General features: G+C 39.4%; 1 long non-coding RNA gene across 1 annotated transcript in view; it reads right to left on the bottom strand.

The window, feature by feature from the left end:
* Positions 1-21,865, bottom strand: part of LOC140624010 (uncharacterized) — a 63,260-nt gene extending 41,395 nt beyond the window's left edge. The window contains exon 1 of the long non-coding RNA XR_012023567.1: positions 21,800-21,865. This is a non-coding gene — a long non-coding RNA (uncharacterized lncRNA). The remainder of the gene's footprint in view (positions 1-21,799) is intronic.
* Between the last annotated feature and the right edge of the window lie 921 nt (positions 21,866-22,786).

Here is a 22,786-nt window from a genome sequence, read left to right as displayed (position 1 = left end):
CACTTATATTGGAAGACATTCTCTTGCTTACACTGGTGAATAAGAGCACAGACTCTGAAAGATCGTCTGAGTTCAAATCTTACCTAGCTCTACCACTTGATAGTTGTGGTAGCATCCTACGTAACTCTTGATTTCCTCATCCACAAAGTGAAATAATAGCTGTCACTACTTCTCAGGGTCATGGTTAAGAGTTAAATGAGTGAATACATACAAAGACCCAGATTTATAATAAATACCCTGTGAACATTAATCATTATCCATGTGCTGGGAAACCAACCAAAAGGTATATCTTCTTTTTTATTAATAGCATCTAAATCTTAAGTTCAAGTCTACATTTCTACCATTTCTATATATTTATATACATGTTTAATTATAGTTGCAAGCCTAATGTAAGTATGCGTACAGCAACATTTCCTTAGTACCTATCATGTGTATCTTTACCTACTCCAACACAGCTTCCTATCCAATATCCAATCCCCACTTTTTCTTACCAGCCTAATCCTTTTTATTTTGGCAACAGCAATATGCCCAGCTGAAAGAAAGAGGACATATTTCCTAGACTCCTATTCAGAGGAGGGGTTCATGTGACACCATTCTGGCCAATGAGATATAGTGGAAGTTTTTGGTCAAGACTGAGAAATAGGGATCCCTGGGTGGCGCAGCGGTTTGGCGCCTGCCTTTGGCCCAGGGCGCGATCCTGGAGACCCAGGATCGAATCCCACGTCAGGCTCCCGGTGCATGGAGCCTGCTTCTCCCTCTGCCTGTGTCTCTGCTTCTCTCTCTCTCTCTCTCTCTGTGACTATCATAAATAAAAAAAAAAAAAAGACTGAGAAATATCCTTAAAGGGAGACAAATCACTCTCATGTAAAGTTTGCTTGTATTCATCTCCTTTTTCCCATCTGGAGAGCAGATGCAGTAGCTGGAGCTTCAGCACCCATGAGGTGACCATAGTAAAAGGCACACTCCAAAGCTGACTTAAAAAATGGAGAGAAAGAGCCTTGGTCATGATTTCATAGATATGGCACACAGCTCTGAACTACCTCTCTTTCAAGCAACTTCTCATTAGGTAGTAAAAGATAAACTTTTATCCTATTTATATTGAAATCAATGCTTGAACAATACCAGGGGGTTAGGGGCACCAACCCTATTCCTATTGTTGTTCATGGATCAATGGTACTCTTATTTGGCTTTTCTATACATTCAGCCAAACTTGTATCCCTGATGTATATCCACTGATATAAGTGGGTATAATTGTCCCCATTCACAGATAAAGTTAGGGGACATCATGGGATGGCACATCCTGGAGATGACAAAACTATATTTAGAAACTAGGCAGCCTGAGTCTTAATTACACACTGTATGTCTCTCAAAAGAATACCAATATGATTAGATATGGGAACCAAAATTTGACTTTTTCTCCTATCTGTACAAGCCCTTTTCTTGATTCAACATTCATTCCTTTGCACCATTAACAACCACTTAATCCACTAAGTGCCAAGCACAATGTGTCAGGCACTGGACATACCACTAGGAAAAAGCAGACAAGACCACTCTCCTCATAGAGCCTACATCTGTGGGGGTATAAAGATAAGAACACACACAACTACTGTACTGTAAGCCCCGGCACATGGGTGATACAAGGCTCTGCAAGAGAACAAAGGAGGCCACCTAACCGGGCCAATTTTCTCTCCCTCCATGAAACTATTCTGTTGCTGATGTGCAGGAATAATTCTGTAATGGCCAACAACTATTCTTGAATAGTCTCAGAGATGATTTTCCACCCAAGGGGAGGAGGGCAGGCTGAACTACTTTCCCCTTGCACCATCTTGACTTGACACTGGGTTCCCAAGGCTTTTTCCAGACTAACTAGGCATTCATTCTTTCTCTTACTTATAATTGTTCTTATTCTCAACATGCAGAGGTAAGAAATGTCTCCCTATTCTCCCACACATGCATTAAATGGACTATTACTCTGTTACAGGCTAGTCCTACCCATGTCTGTCCACAAGCTCTGCTCTTGCCAGCACTCAGAAGGACATCCTTTCCATCTGTTTTGTCACAGAGCGCTCACCACTGTGCTTGCCTTTGTTCACTCTTATCACTCCTGGACAGCATGGCAATTAAAATGGGACAATGAGGGCACCTGGGTAGGGCTCAGTGGTTGACCATTTGCTTTTGGCTCAGGGCGTGATCCCGGGGTCCTGGGGTCGAGTTCCACATTGGGAGCCTGCTTCTCCCTCTGCCTGTGTCTCTGCCTCTTTCTGTGTCTCTCATGAATAAATAAATATAATATTTTCATAAAATAAAATAAATAAAAATAAAATGGGACAATGAGGACCTTCCTTTTAAATCTCCAGTGTCACATCCAAGTAAAATAATTCCTTTCTCCGAATCATAAAGCCTGAGCTTTTCTTCTGACTCCATCTCCAGCTTCGTCTATGGTTCACATACTTAATCTGTAAAGACCTCCTCCACTTGTTAATCATCACATTGAGAAAACAAGTAAAATGATACATTAGTCTCTTTTGTTCTCACCCTCCATGTCCTTCTTTCTCAAGAGAGCAATCTATTTCACGAGATTCTAAAAACAAAGGCAGGGATGCCTGGATGGCTCAGCGGTTGAGCAGCTGCCTTCGGCTCAGAGCCTGATCCTGGAGTCCTGGGATCAAGTCCCACATCGGGCTCCCTGCATGGAGCCTGCTTCTCCCTCTGCCTATGTCTCTGCCTCTCTCTCTGTGTGTGTCTTTCATGAATAAATAAATAAAATCTTTAAAAAATAAAAGAAAAATAAAAGCAAAGGCAGAATGACGTTGTTAAAACCTCTACTTGTGTTTTGATCTTTTTTATCAGTTAATTATCCACTCACCATTTGCCCTGTGAGTATGAAGCGTGAAAACCTGGAACACCATAGGAACATCAAGCCCTACCTATTTCATTTCTACCAATGATAAGAGGTACTGTGGAGTCTCTTGACAAACCTAAAAGCAAGGTCAGTGTCCAGACAATAGAGACCACACAGATAACAACAATGAAAAAAAACAAATATGTATTTATTTCACTTGTCCTTGGTGGATTAAAAGCATGGCACAGTCTATATTTGTTGCCTGAATAATGGCCCCTTTTGCCTTTCAGCTTTTTGCATCAATGGACTTCTATGGCTACCTCACCTCTTAACACATTACCTCTGGTCATTCCATTTGTCACTATAATTATGTGACTCAAAGGGTAATAATCTGGTGAAACAAGGACTGTGAGTTCTCATCCTGACTAAGCCAAGAACTTCTCTTTTGATCTTGTAGGAGTTACCCAAGCTCCCCATTCTCATCATGAGAATGGCAGTAAAAATAACCTACCTCACAGGTTTGTGTAAAAACAGGTAGATTTTTCAAATTATTATAAAACACTTCATAAACAAAGGACTTTGAGGCAGCATTATCATTCTCAGACTCCTGATGCATTTCCAATTACAGAATGAGTCAGTTACTAATTAATTATTACCAGAGCACTGGTCCCCTTCCCATCAAGTACAGCCACAGGGCAGAAGAGTGTCAAGATAAACTATGCATTGGAACATTGCTCTCACAACTTTGGATATCAAAAGATGCCATCAGATCTTTCCATTGTTACAAAAAGCACAGGAGCTCTTTGCATCTCCATACAAAACTGAACATAGGGAAGCTTGAGAGAGGGGAGTCAAAGATGAACACATTGGTTTCCATCATTTATCCCTGCCACATTGGAGAAGAATCAGCAATGAGCATGAAATCGAGGCTGCTAGCTTCCAGTCTACTCATCTGCGCTGAGTATCTGACAGAAGCAAGGTTTAGTGTGTTGGACAGAAAATGCAGATTCCAATTGCAAAGTTGTGCTCAACAGAACCCTGGTTGGCTAACCCTTTTGAATCTCATTTTCCCTTTTCAGCATTCCTGGTTCATCCATGACTCTGATTAGATTTTTGGACACTATAGTTCTTGTTTGGCTCCTGGTGCTGGGCCTTTAACTTGGTCCCAGAACTTCAGGAGACATTTCCACTTATTTATGGTGAATATTTACATTTATTCAAGGCAAAAGAAAATGGAGGCCATTAACCCTGCTGGAACACTCCATTTTTTTCTGTGGTTTCTGCCTCAATGTTTCCTGTTTCTTCTGTCCCTGACCACTTCTGTGAACTCCGTCTGCTTCTCTCTTGGTTCATCATCTCTTCAGATTCTCCAGTAAGAGTTTAGGGTAGGATGAACAGATTAGGAGCAATGGAGGACAAATGCCAAGCTCATATGCCCTTGCTTCCATACTTGTCCACCCCCTGCCTTCATACTTTCCCCATGAAGCCACAGGTAAAGATATATTAGTGCTCTGCTTCACAGTATTCCTGTAAGGCTTAAGAACATGTTATATTTAAAGCATTTAGAGCAATGCCTGACATTTATTAGGTACTTAGTAAATATTAGCTATTCATAGTAGCTGAAATATGGAAAGTTGCCTAACAATTATTATTAGTGGGACAATAGTCATTTCTCTTCTTGTGGCTACCATAGGGCCCAAGTCTCTAAGAAGTTGCATTATTGATATTTTTATTACATTTCAAGAAAGTTTTTTTTTTTTACAATTGTATGCGATACATCCCATTTCTACTAAACAAACTCAAAAAAGTATAAAAGGCACATACACAAATTATTTCAGAGTAAATATATTCCCTTGATACATTTTTCAAATCTTTGATTTGGAAAATACAGATGAAAATGAGGAAGCTTTTTAAGGGAAAAGTTCTCATATCTGAGCTATATATAGCAGACTATGAAAGTAGAAAGTATGGGGATAAGGGTGTTACTTGAAGTAGATCTCCTTGGGAAGGTATTATTTTAGCAAAAAAAAAACCCAAAGAAACCAGCTGAACATCTGAGAGAAAACAACTCTAGAGAAATAACAATTGAAAAAAGCCACTTAAAGAGAAAGATGCCTGGTATGTTGGGAGGACATCCAGAAGGCCAGCCAGCATGGCTTTTTTCATGGAATAGAATGGGAAGGTAGAAGAGAGGGTGGGTCATGGTGGTCATAGAGGCCTGAGTGCTAAGGGCCTCAGAGACTATTGTAAGGACTCTGGGCCCTAGATATATTTGAAAGCAGAACCAAAAGATCTCTTAATGAATTGGGTATAAGCTACTGAGGCAAAATGAAGTCAAAGATAATTTCAAGAATTTTGGCCTGAGTAACTAACCCTGAGGACAGAATTGCCATCAACCTAAATGGGAAGGCTATGAGTAAAGGACAGGGGATTAGTAGTAATTCAGGCTTTAACATGATGATTTTTAGATGTCCAATAGACATCCAAATGAAGATGTATTGTAGAATGTTGTATATATGAATCTGGAGTTCAGAAGAAAAGTCTGGACTTAGGAACCATGGGCATGATATTAGATGACAGCATTGGGTGAGTATAGAAAAAAAAAAAAAGAGGGAAGCCCTGGTGGCTCAGCGGTTTAGTGCCGCCTTCAGCCCAGGGCCTGATCCTGGAGACCCGGAATCGAGTCCCACATCTGGCTCACTGCATAGAGCCTGCTTCTCTCTCTGCCTGTGTCTCTGCCCCTCTCTCTCTCTCAGGAATAAATAAAATACATTAAAAAAAAAAAGAAAGAAAAAAAAGAGGAAGATAAAGGAATGAAACCACAGTTAATATCATCCTTAATGGGGAAAAACTGAAAGCTTTTTCTACCCAGTCAGGAAGAAGACAGGAATGTCCACTCTCACCATTACTATTTAATATAATATTAGAAGTCTTAGCCTCAGCAATCAGACAACAAAAAGAATAAAAGGCATCCAAATTGGCAAAGAAGTCAAACTTTCACTATTTTCAGATGACATGATACTTTATGTAGAAAACCAAAAAGACTGCACAAAAAAAAATTGCTAGTACTAATACATGAATTCAGCAACATTGCAGGATATAAAATCAACATACAGAAATCTGTTGCATTTCTATACACCAATAATGAAGTAGCAGCAAAAGAAATAAAGGAATCAATCTCATTTACAATGGCACCAAAAATAATAAGGTACTTAAGACTAAGTCTCCCAAAATGGTGAAAGCTCTATACTCTGGAAACTATAGAAAACTGATGAAAGAAATTAAAGAGGACACAAAGAAATGGAAAAAAATCCCATGTTCATGGATTGGAAGAACAAACATTGTTAAAATATTTATACTACCCAAAGCAATTTATACATTTAATGCAATTCTTATCAAAATACTACAAGAATTTTTCGCAGAGCTAGAACAAACAATCCTAAAATATGTATGGAACCACAAAAGACCTCAAATAGCTTAAAGAAATCCTGAAAAAGAAAAGCAAAGCTGGAGGCATCATGATTCTGGACTTCAAGCTCTATTACAAAGTTGTAGTGATCAAGACTGAATGGAACTGGCACAAAAATAGACACATAGATCAATAGAACAAAATAGAAAACCCAGAAATGGACCCACAACTGTATAGTCAACTAATTGTCAACAAAGCAGGAAAGAATATCCATGGAAAAAAGACAGTCTCCTCAACAAATGGTGTTGGGAAAACTGGAGAGCAACATGTGGAAGAATGAAACTGGACTATTTTCTTGCACCATACACAAAAATGAATTCAAAATGGATGAAAGATCTAAATGTGAGACAGGAAACCATGAAAATACTAGGGAAGAACACGGGCAGCTACCTCTCTGACCTCAGCCAGAGTGAATTCTTACTAGACATGTTGCCAGGGACTAGGGAAACAAAAGTAAAAATGAACTATTGGGACTTCATCAAGATAAAAGACTTCTGCATAGCAAAGGAAATAATCAACAAAACTAAAAGACAGCCTATGGAAGGGGAAAAGATATTTGCAAATGACATAGCTGATGAACGGTTAGTATTCAAAATCTGTAAAGGACTTGACAAATTCAATACCCAAAAAAAAATCAAAAAATCCAGTCAAAGAAATGAGCAGAAGACATGAATAGGCATTTTCCCAAAGAAGACATCCAGATGGCCAACAGACACATGAAAAGATTCTCAACATCACTTACCATCGGGTTAATACAAATAAAAACCACAATGAAATACCACCTGACACCTGTCAGAATAGCTAAAATTAACAACACAAGAAACAACAGAAGTTGACAAAGATGTGGAGAAAGGGGAATCTTTTGCACTATTGGTGGTAATGCAAACTGGTGCAGCCTCTCTGGAAAATAGTGTGGAGGTTCCTCCAGTAGTTAAAAATAGAACTACCCTATGACCCACCAATTGCACTATGAAGTATTTACCCAAGGAATACAAAAATACAAATTTGAAGGGATGCATGCACCCCAAAGTATATAGAAGTATTATCAACAATAGCCAAATTATGGAAAGAGCCCATTGATGAATGGATAAAGAAGAGATGATATATATACCCAATGGAATATTACTCCTCCATCAAAAAGAATGAAATATTGCTATTAGCAACAATGTGGATGGAGTTAGAGGGTATTATGCTAAGCCACAGATTTCACTTATCTGTGGAATTCAAGAAACAAAACAAATGAACATATGGGAAGGTAAAAAAAAAAAAGAGAGAGGGGGAAGCAAACCATAAGATACTATCAATGATAGGGATCCCTGGGTGGCGCAGGGGTTTGGCGCCTGTCTTTGGCCCAGGGCGCGATCCTGGAGACCCGGGATCGAATCCCACATCGGGCTTCCGGTGCATGGAGCCTGCTTCTCCCTCTGCCTGTGTCTCTGCCTCTCTCTCTTTCTCTCTCTGTGACTACCATAAATAAATAAACATTAAAAAAAAAAAGATACTATCAATGATAGAGAAAAAACAAAGGGTCAATGGAGGGAAGTAGGTGGGAGATGGGCTAAATAGGGGGTGGGTATTAAAGAGGGCATTTGTTATGATGAGCACTGGCTATTATTTATACGTGATGAATCACTAAATTCTACTCCTAAAACCAATATTACAATATATGTTAACTAGAATTTAAATAAAAAAGTGCAAAAAAAAAAAGAAATTAAAATTATGGAATTAAGACTAATGACAACGTCTAGTATATAGCCATGAGAATAAGGGGCTACACTAGGCTGGAGACAAGTTCATTAAAGAAGAGTTCAAGGAACTAACAGGTCAGGATGTTAGAAGGATTCTTTGTGTCCGTATTAAAATTAGCAAGAATTATGAGTATATTAGAGAAAGCAAAAATGAGCCACAAGTAAAACCATAGAAAATAAGGGAAAAAGCCTGGAGAATCAGTCAATGATGGCAATAACAGGGGACAATGACAGATCTAATATGACAGCATGAGAATCAATGTTGAGAGGCCATAGGTAGGGGAAAAGGACAATGGTCTAGAAACAGCAATAAGGTGCAGGAGAAGACCTTCTTCAGTCTCAGGCCCAGTGGTGAGAAAGCTATGGAAAAAAAAAAAAACAGCCATCATTTGAGACAGATGTTAGGAAAGCAGAAACTTCAGGAGGGAGCCAGGTTTCTTTTAGAGCAAGATGAAGAGAATATTCAAAGAATAGGCTGAGGAACAGGAGTTTTACTTCCAATAGAACTCAAATTCCAAAGGGTGCTGTGGAAGAATTTTAGAAGTTGGATAAAGGCAGGGAAAGGAACAGAGCGGGAGTATATGGAATGCAATGGGAATTAGAGTGTGGGAGAGGAGAGGTGACCTGTATGTCTGGAGACTCCTTTGGAGGCTGACATAAATAGACATAAGTGGGATAATAGAGTAGTCCAGGGAGATATGATACAGATGCTGCTGATACCCTATATTAATAGGTAGGGGGAATGGATTTCTAGGGCTTCCTAACAATGAGAATAAAAAGTTAGAAGTAAAATGGTCCTAATCTAATATTCTTCTCTTAGATTCTCTCTCTTAGCTTCTGTTAGGGAAGGAGCAGTTTTATTATAAGCCTATGTGCCCCATCTCAACCCCTATCAATGGACTCAAGGATTTTGGCGTAGTTACCACACCACACTGTACCTGTTCTCTCTCCTCCCCTCCATGACTTGATTATCTAACCAAACTAATGACTTGAATAAAGAGAATTTTGAGAGAGTTGGAAAACAATGTCATGGCAGGCTAGTGAGGGTAAAAGTTCAGACCAGATAGAGCGGTCTTGTGTATCCTGCAATCCACTGTGACTATGCACTTAACTTAGTGGTAGGATGAGTCCCAACTTATCCTTCTCTATAAAGTCTCTGATATCACTTACATTTTTCTCAAGATACATAAATTCCACTCTACTTATTATTTCCCTAAAATAACCATAAGAATGCAATTCTGGTGTATATCTTGCCCTTTAAAATATATGTATATTTATGTGTGTTATTAATTACAGCTGATGCAATAATTAAATTTTCAGCTAAAAATCTCCAATATAAATGACATTATGCTCTATTCTATTGATAGTAATAATACACTTTGAAGATATAAAAAGCTGACAAGCAATCAACCTATAATCTCCAAAAAGAGAATTCCCCTACTTATGAATGAAAAGTTATCTAATCAGTTATTTACTTAGTCTTATTCAAGATCAATAAGTTGATTAAAAAAAAATCCTAACATACTCAGTTTGAGCTAAATTCTCTAAATGTGCTCACATTCCACTGATTAACTTTTTTTTTTTTTTTTTTTTTTATTATAGTCACAGAGAGAGAGCGATGCAGAGACACAGGCAGAGGGAGAAGCAGGCTCCATGCACCGGGAGCCCGATGTGGGATTCGATCCCGGGTCTCCAGGATCGCGCCCTGGCCCAAAGGCAGGTGCCAAACCGCTGCGCCACCCAGGGATCCCCACTGATTAACTTCTTAAAGGTAAATTGTTAATATAGGCCTGACCAGATAGGCAAAAATGTAACTTATGCTCCAAAACATAATTTGGGGTCATCTCATCCTTATTCCATGCTTCAAATATCACCTATATTCTGATCCTGATTCACCTATTCTCCCAACTACCAATCATAACAGGAGGTTAAGCAAAAGTATTGATCTCTTCTCTGAATGCATATATTCATCTACTAAGAAGAAAATGACATGGGGGCATGTATCAGTCAGGTTACTCATAGATACAAAACAGTACCCCAAAATGAGTATCAAAAAGAGCTTAAGACAGATAATTTGGGATGCCTGGGTGGCTCAGGGGTTGAGCCCCTCCCTTTGGCCCAAGACATGATCCTGGAGTCCTGGAATTGAGTCCCACATCGGGCTCCCTGCATGGAGCCTGCTTCTCTCTGCCTGTGTCTCTCATGAGTAAATAAATAAAATATTTTTTAAAAGAGACACAGATAATTTACACTGGTGTGGTCAGTGTTAGGAGGAATCCAATCAGAAATAAGGAGCCACCCTGAGTCTAGGAACAGTGAGAAGCAACTACTATCCCTAGGTGTGTAAGGGCAAGAATACTCACTAAGCTTTATTCATACTTGTTAAGCCTAGTAGGAGCTGTGATTCTCTGTAGAGAAATTCAACCACTGCCCATACATGGCTCAGCAGGGGGGTTTCCATAGGAATAAACAGCGCAATTTTACCTTCCTCCCACCTTCTATTATGAGGCCTTCCATTGTTTAAACACAACTACTGGGAGCCAGAGGGGTGAGGGTGGGGGCTTATTTTTGTAGTCCATAAAACCACCCTCCTGGGGCATACCTCAGGATGAAGGGTGGAAAGTGCATCCAGAGAGACAAATGGAGAATATCCAGCATAGGAGCCAACACAATGAGCCAGAAATAGCAGGCATAGAAAACAAAGATCTTAAAACTAGCAAAGGAGAATAGAGACCTCTAAGAGGGAGGCCTCTAAGGAAAAGGGGATGGGGAGAGAATTCAATACAATCTATGGTATGGATGAGGGCTTGAAAAACTCAAGGCTGCATGTATTTCTGCTTAATTATGCAAGTAAATAAAGAGATAAAACAACACAAGAGAAAAAGAAACAAAAAAAAGCTATAGGAGAAAGGCAGCTTAAATTTGAAGTTAACAAAAACACAGCATGAGTTTGAGTAAACGACAAAAAAATTCTACTGGGATTATTGTTTTTTGGATGACACCAAATCCTCACTGTAAACTTACAGTGCATTATTTGGTTCACTAAGCAATTTTTTAACAGCTTGGAATATCATAAATGCTATTTGTTGGCCTCCAACGTTAAGAATTTATCTCTATGTGGCAACGGCCTGCCACCAGAACACAGGTGTTGTGAAAACCACCGCTAAACCTAAACCAAAATGGGAAAGGAAAAGACTCACATCAACATGGTAATCATTGGACATGTAGATTCAGGCGTCTATCGCTACTGGCCATCCGATCTACAAATGTGGTGGGATCGACAAAAGAACTATCAAAAGATTTGAGAAGGAGGCTGCTGAGAAGGGAAAAGGCTCCTTCAAGTAGCCTGGGTCTTGGATGAACTGAAAGCTGAACGTGAACATGGTATCACCATTGATATCTCCCTGTGGAAATTCGAGACCAGCAAGTATTATGTGACCATCATTGATGCCCCAGGACACAGAGACTTTATCAAAAACATGATTACAGGCACATCTCAGGCTGACTGTGCTGTCCTGATTGTGCTGCTGGTGTTGGTGAATCTGAAGCAGGTATCTCCAAGAATGGGCAGACCCGTGAGCGTGCCCTTCTGGCTTACACACTGGGAGTAAAACAATGAATTGTTGGTGCTAACGAAATGGATTCCACTGAACCACCCCACAGCCAGATAAGATATGAGGAAATCGTTAAGGAACTCAGCACCTACATTAAGCAAATTGGCTACAACCCGGACACAGTAGCATTTGTGCCAATTTCTGGTTGGAATGGTGACAACATGCTGGAGCCAAGTGCTAACATGCCTTGGTTCAAGGGATGGAAAGTCACCCGTAAAGATGGGAACGCCAGTGGAACCGCACTGCTTGGAGCTCTGGATTGCATCCTGCCACCAACTCATCCAACTGATAAGCCCTTGCGTTTGCCTCTCTGGATGTCTTCAAAATTGGTGGTATTGGTACTGTCCCAGTGGGTCCAGTGGAGACTGGTGTTCTTAAGCCTGGCATGGTGGTCACCTCTGCTCCGGTCAACGTTACAACTGAAGTAAAGTCTGTTGAAATGCACCATGAAGCTTTGAGTGAGGCTCTTCCTGGAGACAATGTGGGCTTCAATGTCTAGAACGTATCTGTCAAAGATGTTCGTCGTGGCAAGGTGGCTGGTGACAGCAAAAATGACCCACCAGTGGAAGCAGCTGGCTTCACAGCTCAGGTGATTATCCTGAACCATCCAGGCCAAATCAGTGCTGATATGCACCTGTGCTGGGTTGTCACACACCTCACATTGCTTGCAAGTTTGCTGAACTGAAGGAGAAGATAGATCGTCATTCTGGAAAAAAGCTGGAAGATGGTCCCAAGTTCTGGAAATCTGGGGATGCTGCCATTGTTGATATGGTTCCTGGCAAACCTATGTGTGTTGAGAGCTTCTCTGACTGTCCTCCTCTGGGCCATTTTGCTGTTTGTGACATGAGACAGACGGTTGCTGTGGGTGTCATCAAAGCAGTGGACAAGAAGGCAGCTGGAGCTGGCAAAATCACCAAGTCTGCCCAGAAAGCTCAGAAGGCTAAATGAATATTATCCCCAATACCTGCCACCCCAGACTTAATCAGTGGTGGAGGCACAATCTCAGAACTGTTTGTGTCAATTGGCCATTTAATAGTAAAAGACTGGTTAATGAGAACAATGCTTTGTAAAACCTTCAGAAGGAAAGGAGAATGTTTTGTGGACCATTTGTGTGTGTGTGTGTGTGTGTGTGTGTGTGTGTGGCAGTTTTAAGTTATTAGTTTTTATTTTTTTATTTTTTATTTTTTTTTAAATATTTTATTTATTTATTCATTAGAGACACACACACACAGAGGCAGAGGCAGAGACATAGGCAGAGGGAGAAGCAGGCTCCATGCAGGGAGCCCGATGTGGGACTCGATCCCAGGACTCTAGGATCACGCCCTGGGTCAAAGGCAGGTGCTAAACCTGCTGAGCCACCCAGGGATCCCAAGTTATTAGTTTTTAAAATCAGTACTTTTTAATGGAAACAACTTGACCAAAAATCTGTCACAGAATTTTGAGACCCATTAAAACAAAAGTTTAACGAGAAACCTGTGTCTTCTTTTGGTCAACACTGTAACCTTGTATAGTATTCAGGTAAAAGATCTGAGTTGCACAGAACCTATTTCTGGTGTTTAAAAATACTGAAACTGAAATTTGGGTTCACTGTTTTCCTGGGTGGAAACTTCAGGTTTTCCACCCTGTTTAAGGGAAAGAAACTATTTAAAGACATAGTAAAAACAATGCTATGGGAAAGGGAGGGGGGGTCTGTTGGTGCAATACAATTTCTCTTAGAACAGATAAGCAGAGTAACACCATAAGATAGTTTATAACAGGTTAAATTCTGTAATATCAAATCCAGTGTATTGTGTATAAAATTTGTATTCTATCACTAGGGAGTAAACTTGTTGATACAAAAAAAAAAAAAGAATTTATCTCTGTGATTCATTCTAGTTTGTAGATTAGAATGTAAATTTTATCAAATTTAAAGGGGGGGCAGAGGAGGGAGTGAGAGAGAATCTTAAGAGATCTGAAGATCTCTAATATCTCATTATCCTAATAGCCTCTGAGATCATGACCTGAGCTGAAATCAAGAGTCAGACACTTAACCAACTGGGGCACCCAGAAAGCTCAGTCGGAGTAAGACTCTTCATCTTGGGGCTATGAGTTCAAGCCCCATGGGTACAGAGATTACAATCAATCAATCAATCAATCAATACAAACTTTTTAAAAGTTAAAATTAGGGCACCTGGGTGGCTCAGTGGTTGAGTGTCTGCCTTTGGCTCAGATTGTAATCTCAGGGTCCTGGGATCGAGTACTGCATCAGACTCCCCAGAAGGAGTCTGCTTCTCCCTCTACCTGTGTCTCTACCTTTCTCTGTGTGTCATAAATAAATAAATAAATAAATAAATAAATAAATAAATAAATAAATAAATAAACAAAAAAGTTAAAACCCTTAAAAAATTAAAAATAAAAGCAATTAAGAAAATAGAAGCAGAGCTGATACATATAGGGAGACAAAAATGGTGCAAAAATGTGGAGCAAAGGAGGAAAGTGATAATGTTCTCACCTTACAAAGTTATTGACAAAAAATATTTATATGTTTTCTTTAGGTGCTAGAATAAGAAATAGGGATTAAGTATGTAACTTGAAGTTACGGGGTGACCAGTGGAGGAACTTAGAGAGATATTAGTTTCAAGGGGAGAAGGAAGGGATGAGAGAAGGGAGAAAGGAACAGAAGTGATGTGGATAGTACAAAAATATACTAAGTCATCATTTATCTTAGAACAGCCAAAAAGAAATCAGAAAAATTAAAATGAAAAATAATTTAAAATAGTAAAAGCAGGAGCAGTTGGCTGGCTCAGCTGGAGGAGCATTAGACTCTTGATCTTGGGGTCATGAGTTCCAGTGCCACACTAGTTGTGGAGATTACTTAAAAATAAAAATCTTATTTAAAAAAAAATTTAGGGCAGCCCCGGTGGCACAGCGGTTTAGCGCCGCCTGCAGCCCAGGGCGTGATCCTGGAGTCCTGGGATTGAGTCCCGCATCAGGCTCTCTGCATGGAGCCTGCTTCTTCCTCTGCCTGTGTCTCTGCCTCTCTCTTTGTGTCTCTATGAATAAATAAAAATCTTTTTTAAAAATTTTAAAAATGATAAAAACAAAGAATAATAAGTATTGCTTCCAGAGAATGGCATTAGATCTGTGGAGGCATAGAAAAAACGATTATATCAGCCAGACTCCAATCAGGAGAAACACCCCAGTAATTTGAAGCTGGGAAGTTAAAAGTGCTACTAACTATAACATAGGGTTGAAGTATCAAAAGATTGACCAGTAGGAACTAAAGAGAAGTCTGAAGAATACAGGCCTAACAGAGAAGAAGAGCAGCAGCTGCTGTGGCTAGGACTGAGCTAGGATACTTAGGGGAAGTGCATGCCACAGAGCTGAGATCCAGACCTGGCACGAGAGGGCACAGCTGTTCTCACTGGACCACAGAGGAGTCACTGCGGTGCCATGCCATGGAATTTTCTGGAAATCCATCATCTGGAGCTGGCTGGAAATCCACCCTCTGGGATGCCAGAAAAGCCATTCATAGGCAAGTCATTTACAGAGAGACGTCAAATCTAGCAACTTGCTGCAAAGCTGCCAGAAGAGACATCCTAGGAAGCTGTGGGCCACTGCCTGGTGGAGACGCTGTGCCCTCTGCCAGAGCCCAGAGCTGGGGAAGGCTGCATCTGCTTTTAGCTCTGGCCCTGACAGGAGCCATCCGATCTGCGGGAGCGGATTGAAGGAACACACAGGAATCAGTAAGAGAACTCTCTTCCTCTTCAGGTGCCCTTCCAGCACCCTCTAATGTGAAAGCTTAATGTTGTCCTTGTTGCAAAGGGGAAAATGCTCAGAGGATCCAGGCCTATGAAGGCAGAGCAGGCATTGAGGGCGGACTTGGAAATGAGAGGCAATAAATTGATAACTGCTACACTATAATCATGATTTTTCTTTATACAGACGATTTGATGTTTTTAACTATCTGTATGTTTTATTTTGATAAAATTTTATTTTCTAAAATCCTGTGTCTGTAATGCAATTTCTTGATTCTCAGGCCTGCCTATAGAGTACTTGCTTTTAGATGTCCCATAATATGTAGATTCATATATGAGCCATCCTCTTCCACTGCTCCCCTCCAGAAATCCTGTTCCTGCTTCTCCTCCTGTCTCCCTCAGTCTCACCTGGGAGCCCTAAGTCAGAAAAACAGGAGTTAATTTAGACACCCCCTACAGAGTCACACTGTCCCTCATACACAAATACACTCACTCCCTATATTCAGTTTGTCACTAAGTAAAAGCATTCAATGTTCCTTATCTTTCTAAATTGTTCCCCTTTGCTTTACTACTACCTTACTTCAGGTCCTCATTATCCTAATAGCCTTTTAATGGTCTCTCATCACTCCCCAATGCAGCAATCCATATTTCACACTGCGACCCACCAGAGCAGGGGCTTTACTAAATTTAAATCTTATACTATCTCTCAATGGTCCCTGAAATCCCTGAGCTTGGAACACAAAGCCCTCCAGAATCTGGCTACTTGTCCAGCCTCACTCTCAACATAACCTTATGCTCCAATCACAGCAAATTTCAGGCATTTCTCCAACAGAACAAGCTGCTATACATAGGAATCATATAATGCAATCAATTAATTATAAAACCTACTTTGTATTGTGTAAACTACTATTGGTTATAGGTCAGTCTCTACTGGGAATTAATAGCTCACCAGTAGAGGGAGAAAAAAAAAAAAAAACTCATGCAGACAAAACACATTAACACTACTTTGATCACATGTCCAGATGCTCCACCAACATTTTCCTTTGGACCTGTAATCCTGGGCTCTCTTCATTACCTTTGGCACCTGTGATAAATGGGAGTCCTGATACATCAGGACTCAGCAGAGGCTGCATGGACCAGAGGGTAAAGGAGAAAATGTTTAGTTTTGATTTTTCTTATTTTGCTTTTTTTTGTTGCTGTTTGTAATACAAAAAAATAAAAAAAAAACAAGCCTATAACAACAGAAATATCTTTATCATTGAAATTTCTGCAGAAGAGGGGATCCCTGGGTGGCTCAGGGCTTGAGTGCCTGTCTTTAGCTCAGGTTGTGATGGGGTCCCACATCGGGCTCTCTGCATGGAGCCTGCTTCTCCCTCTGCCTGTGTCTCTGCCTCTCTCTCTCTCTCTCTCTCTCTCTCTGTATCTTTCATGAATATATAATAAAATAAAATATTTTTTAAAAAAAAGAAAAAAATTTCTGCAGAAGAAAACAAACTTCCACTAAAATCTAGGATCTTCCCTGTCTCTGCATTGAAGTGTACAATGTGTTATAATGTGACTTTTTAATAATAGGAAGTTTCTTAGGAAGGCAGCCAGACTGTTTCCTCTGTCAGGCTAATGTCTGCTGGTCCTCCTTGGTTTAACAAAAAGTATCATCACCTTGGGAAAGATATTTCTGATTCTTTCAGCCTAAATCCAGTGTTCTTTATCCCTGATGCCATGGCACTCTAGTCATATTTCTCCTATTGAACTTAGCACTCTATGTTCCAATCGTTTATTCAATGCTCTTTCTCTCCTGCCTGTTTAAAGTGGGAACTTGAGAGCAGAAGCCTTCCTTCACTGTGTATCAATGTGGCCTTAAGTGGTGCTTTATGCACAATATGTTCACAAAACATATTTGTTAAAAAGAAGTGACTAAGGGACGCCTGGGTGGCTCAGCGGTTGAGCGTCTGCCTTCAACTCATCAGACTCCCTGCAAGGAGCCTGCTTCTCCCTCTGCCTGTGTCTCTGCCTCTCTCTCTATGTCTCTCATGAATAAATAAATAAAATTAAAAAAAAAAGAAGTGATTGATTGTATGATGGCTATTAACTGATTGTACAATCGCTATTCTTACCTATTTGCAAATTGTAAATGGTTCGGGATCCCCTTTTGAAAATTTTCTCAAGGGTTTCAAATTTCTAAGCTATAAGAATTTTCTCACAGCATTTGCTACTGTAACTCACATGCAAACTGGGACACCATATTGTGGAAAATTCCATTTATTTCCCATCCAGGGAGCTGGACTATACTTAAACCATTATCCATCCTACCTAATAAAAAGGGTTAGCTGGCATTGTCCCCTAATATCTGATTTTCTTGCCAAACTGGAAGACATTTAGAAATCAATAACTCACAAAACATGCTAATAGCTTCAAATAAGCTTTTTTAGAACTGTACCATTAGTGAAAGTCCTTGGATGACATATACTCTAACCAGCCTCTCCCACACACATCAAACATTAAATCACCAACAGTGTATACTTATTTATTCATTTGTGTACTCATGATTCATACTCCAACTTCCTTAAAATAATGTTGTAAGAGTGATTAGCTAGGAACATCACTAATACCTATATTTTGGGGATCTTATGATTCACGGGCGTGCTGATAGTAGCTTGGGTCTAAATTAGTAGCTTAGTTTTACATATGCTTTCCCTGGGCTTGTATCAGCAATTTTTCCAGATCAGTTTATAGATCAACAATATTGTGATATCACATAGCTGTGTGCAGAAAGTATGGAGTGATGCCACGTGAGTTTGTGTGTACAGAAAAAGAAGAGAATTCATTTAATGCTGTCCTATATGAACAAATGATTAGGAAGAGAATTCAAGAGCAAAACAGAGACAGTAATTTTACTTTTTGAAAATCAATAGCTCTAGCAAACTGCACATTTAAAATGAATGCATTATCTTGTATATAAATTATGCCATGATAACTTGAAAAAAAATCCATATCTGTGGTGACTGAAAGTAGATTAGCAGGTTGATTGGGCTAGGGAGGTAAGGATGTTACACAGGGGCATGCTCTTTATCTTGACTGTGGCTGGTGATTATTCAGGTGCATATATTGCCAAATCTTACCAATGTAAAAACGGGTTTATTTAATTTTATGTAAATCATAATTCAATAAAGTTGAGTAAAAAAAATCAATGGCTAAGCAAAGCAAAATTCTTTTCTTATTCAAGCCACGCTAAGTTGCTATTTTGAAGATTTATAATAAATTAACAGTAAATACCATATCTTTATGGTGACTTCGCTTTGTCTGAGAGCTCACAGACAAAAATTACTCACGGAGATCTCATTAAATGCATAACATCATAAAATTTCTTTCCCTATGAAGAGAAATTATCAATTTTCAATAATGTAACATGAGTGAATTATGCATGTATATTAAAATGTTTATAACACTACATATATATGTATATATAACAGCTTACCATCTAGTTGTGAGTCCTGTTCTAAAAGAAATGCAAATAGTAAATAAACTTGTGAATTCACAAATATAGTTCACCCTGTGTTATATTTAGGTGGAGAAATTGTCACTTCAAAATGGAAGATTTTGACAGTAACCATCATCAATTACATGCTATCTAAAGCACATACCCTCACAGGTAATAGTGGAATTCTGTAATTGCTAGGTATGCATGGCACATTATTAGGAACACCTCTCATGCATGGCCTTCTAACACCTTTTGGTTTTTGTTGTTTGTTTTTTTAAAGATTTTATTTATTTGAGAGAGAGAGAGAGACAGAGACAGACATAGTGACAGAGAGCACGAGTTGGGGACGAGAGGGAGGGAGAAGCAGGCTCCCTGCTCAGTTCGATCCCAGGACCCTGAGATTATGACCTGAGCCTAAGGCAGATGCTTAACCAACTGAATCACCCAGGAGCCCCTCCTAACACCTTCTGAATAACTTCTACATTTTATAAGTTTCTCCACTGTGAGCTTTACCTTCCCAAGAGAAAATCCATAAAACCCGTTCCCCCTTCCCCATCCTAGGCAACCAGGATGCAAGCAGATAACCTCGGTTCCAGCAGCAGGTGCATGCATATGAGGTTTCAATTAACGGTGTGAGGGAACAGGCGAAGTGTTGAACATCTATTTTCCTGGTACAAGTGGCAGCTGAGGATCTTGCTTTAAAGGAGTAGTAGCAGAAGTTGCAATAAAGTCAAGTTCTTAGTATCAACAGCAATTTGAGAGAAGTCCAGTTCCTGGCATCAGAAAGCTGGGTTGTGGTGGTAGTAACAGTAACAATTCCCACATAGGCAAGTCCTGCAGCATGCTTCTAGGTTCTGGATGTAGTTCCTGGTAATTTGACCTGATGACAAGGATTCTGTGAGCTACCTGATTTTCTCCACTAATTTTTTTGTTAGCTTACATGAGCTGGAGCGGATTTTGTTTGCCCTTTGATCAGAATGCACACCTTATACAGAAGCTTGATAAGGAAGGAGTACTCTCATTGTCGGAAGCTTCCTAGAAAAGTAAGACCATATAGAGAAAATTCTATTCCAATTTATTCCAAAAAGTCAATTTTAGTACAGTGGCCACAGAGTAGAAGTGATCTCACAAGCTCTTCCAAGGAGATATCTGCCCTATCTCTATGTGGGCAGTCTTAGTGTTTATTTATTAGGTTAGGTTCTCTTTATTGGTAGATTATCCCAGTACTCTGGGGCACACACTGAACCCCAATGCTATGTGTAATGATTATAAATTGTGTCCTTCATGACTTGCCTGCTTCTACTCTCTCTCTTTCTCTCTGTGTGATCCCATCAAGGCTCAGAATTTTAAATATTATCTATACACTGATTACTCCCTAATTTCTATCCAGTGTAAACTGTCCTCTGAAGTTCAGACTCCTATGCAATTGCCTATCTGCTATCTCCATTTGGATGCCTAATAGGTAACTAAAATTTAACCTGGCCATTTCTTAGATATGACACTAAAAGCAAAAGTGTCTAAAGAAGAAAATAAATTAGGCTATACCAAAATTTAAAATGTTCGTCCTGCAAACAATACCATCATGAAAGTGAAAATCCAGTCCAAAAAAAGGAAAAAACATTTGCAAATCATTATCTGACAAAGGCTTTATATCTGAAAGCAGTACAACTCAACAATAAAAAGCAGTACAACTCAACAATAAAAGGAACAAATAATCCAACTTAAAAATGGGCAAAAGATGTAAAGAGACAGGTCCCCAAAGATATACAAATGGGCAATAAGCACATGAAAAGATGCTCAACATCATTAATACTTAGGAAAATGCAGACTTAAGCCATAATGAGATACCACTTTATAACCCACTAGGGTGGCTACAATGAAAAAAAGACAACAACAGAGATTGACATAGATGTAGTGGAACTGGAACCTTTATACATTGTTGATGGGAATGTGAAATGGTGTGACCACTTTCAAAAATAGTTTGGCAGTTCCTCAAAATAGACATAGAGTTACTACATAACCTAGCAATTCCAGTCTTGGTTATATTCTGAAGAGAAATGAAAATATATGTCCAAACAAAAATTTATACACGTTCATAGCAGCATTAATCATAATAGCCAAAATGTAGAAACAAATGTTCAGGGACTTCTGGGTGACTCAGCGATTAAGCATTTGCCTTCAACTCCAGGCGTGATCCTGGGGTTCTGGGATTGAGCCCCACATCGAGTTCCCTGCATGGAGCCTGCTTCTTCCTCTGTCTGTGTCTCTGCCTCTTTCTTTCACTCTCTGTGTATGTGTGTCTCTCTCTTTCTGTGTTTATTAAATAAATAAAATATTAAAAAAGAAACAAATGTTCATAAGCTGATGAATGAATAAGCTAAGTGCAGTGTATCTCTATGGTGGAATATTATTTAGCACTAAAAAGGATTAAAGTCCTGACGGATAAGATTAAGTTAAATAAAAGAATGCACCCATAAAAGACTACATGTTGGAGCATTCCTTAACATGAAATTCCAAGACTGGAGAAATCTATAGAAACAGAAAGTAGGTTAGTGGTTGCCTAGGGCCAGGAAAATAGATACAGGTTTCTTTTTGAAGTGATAAAATATTCTAAACTTAGATTGTGATGGTGATTGCCCGGCTCTGTGAATATACTAAAAAATCCTTGAATTGAACACTTTAAAAGTGTGAATTTTATGGTATGTGAATCATATCTTGGTATCAATGTTAAAACAAAACAAAACCTAACAGGGCTAAAACTAAACTTTGAAGTTCTTACTCCCTCAAACCCAAGCCTGTTTCTCTCTCAATTTTATCCTCTATTTTTGTCTAAGCCAAAAGCATAGAAGACATCCTTAATTCTTTACACATTCCCTACAACCAATCTATCTACAAATCTACTTGTCATTACCTCAAAATAGATCCCAATTCGACAACTTCACTCCTTCCCAGCTCTTATCCACGTCACCATCATTTGTGTTCCAGTGAAAATGTGTTCTAACTGGTGTTTCAGCTTCTATATTTACCTCTCTCTGTTTCCTTATTATAGCTAGCCGACTTTTTTTAAAACTGTGAATCAGCTTCTGCACAGCAAAGGAAACAATCAACAAAACCAAAAGGCAGCCTATGGAAGGGTAAAAGATATTTACAAATGGCATAGCTGATAAAGGGTTAGTATCCAAAATCTATAAAGGATTTATCAAACTCAATACCCAAAAAATAAATAATCCTGTTAAGAAATAGGCAGAAAGCATAAATAGACATTTCTTCAAAGAAGACATCCAGATGGGCAACAGATACATGAAAATCATCAGGGAATCATCAGGGAAATGCAAATCAAACTACAATGAGATACCACCCTCACACCTGTCAGAATGGTTAAAATTAATAACACAGGAAACAATAGATGTTGGCAAGGATACAGAGAAAGGGGAACCCTCTTGCACTGTTGGTGGGAATGCAAACTGGTGCAGCCACTCTAGAAAACAGTATGGAGGTGCCTCATTCATAAAAAAGTCAAAAACAGAACTACCCTATGACCCAACAATTGCACTACTAGGTATTTACCCAAAGAATACAAAAATACAGATTCGAAGGGGTGCATGCACCCTAATGTTTACAGCAGCATTATCAACAATAGCCAAGTTGTGGAACAGGCCCATTGACTGATGAATGGATAAAGAAGAGGTGGTATATATTACTCGGCCATCAAAAAGAATGAAGTCTTGCTATTAGCAATGATGTGGATGGAGCTAGATGGTATTATGCTAAGTGAAATAAGGAAAGAAAAAAAGAGAGAGAGGCAAAACATAAAAGAGACTCAACTGTAGAGAACAAACTGAAGGTTGCTAGAGGGGAGGTGCACAGGAAGATGAACTAAATCTCCTTTCCAAAGCCC

This window comes from Canis lupus, chromosome 33, assembly GCF_048164855.1.
Source record: "Canis lupus baileyi chromosome 33, mCanLup2.hap1, whole genome shotgun sequence".
NCBI classification, from domain to species: domain Eukaryota; kingdom Metazoa; phylum Chordata; class Mammalia; order Carnivora; family Canidae; genus Canis; species Canis lupus.
This window is presented reverse-complemented; position numbering and strand designations above follow the sequence as displayed.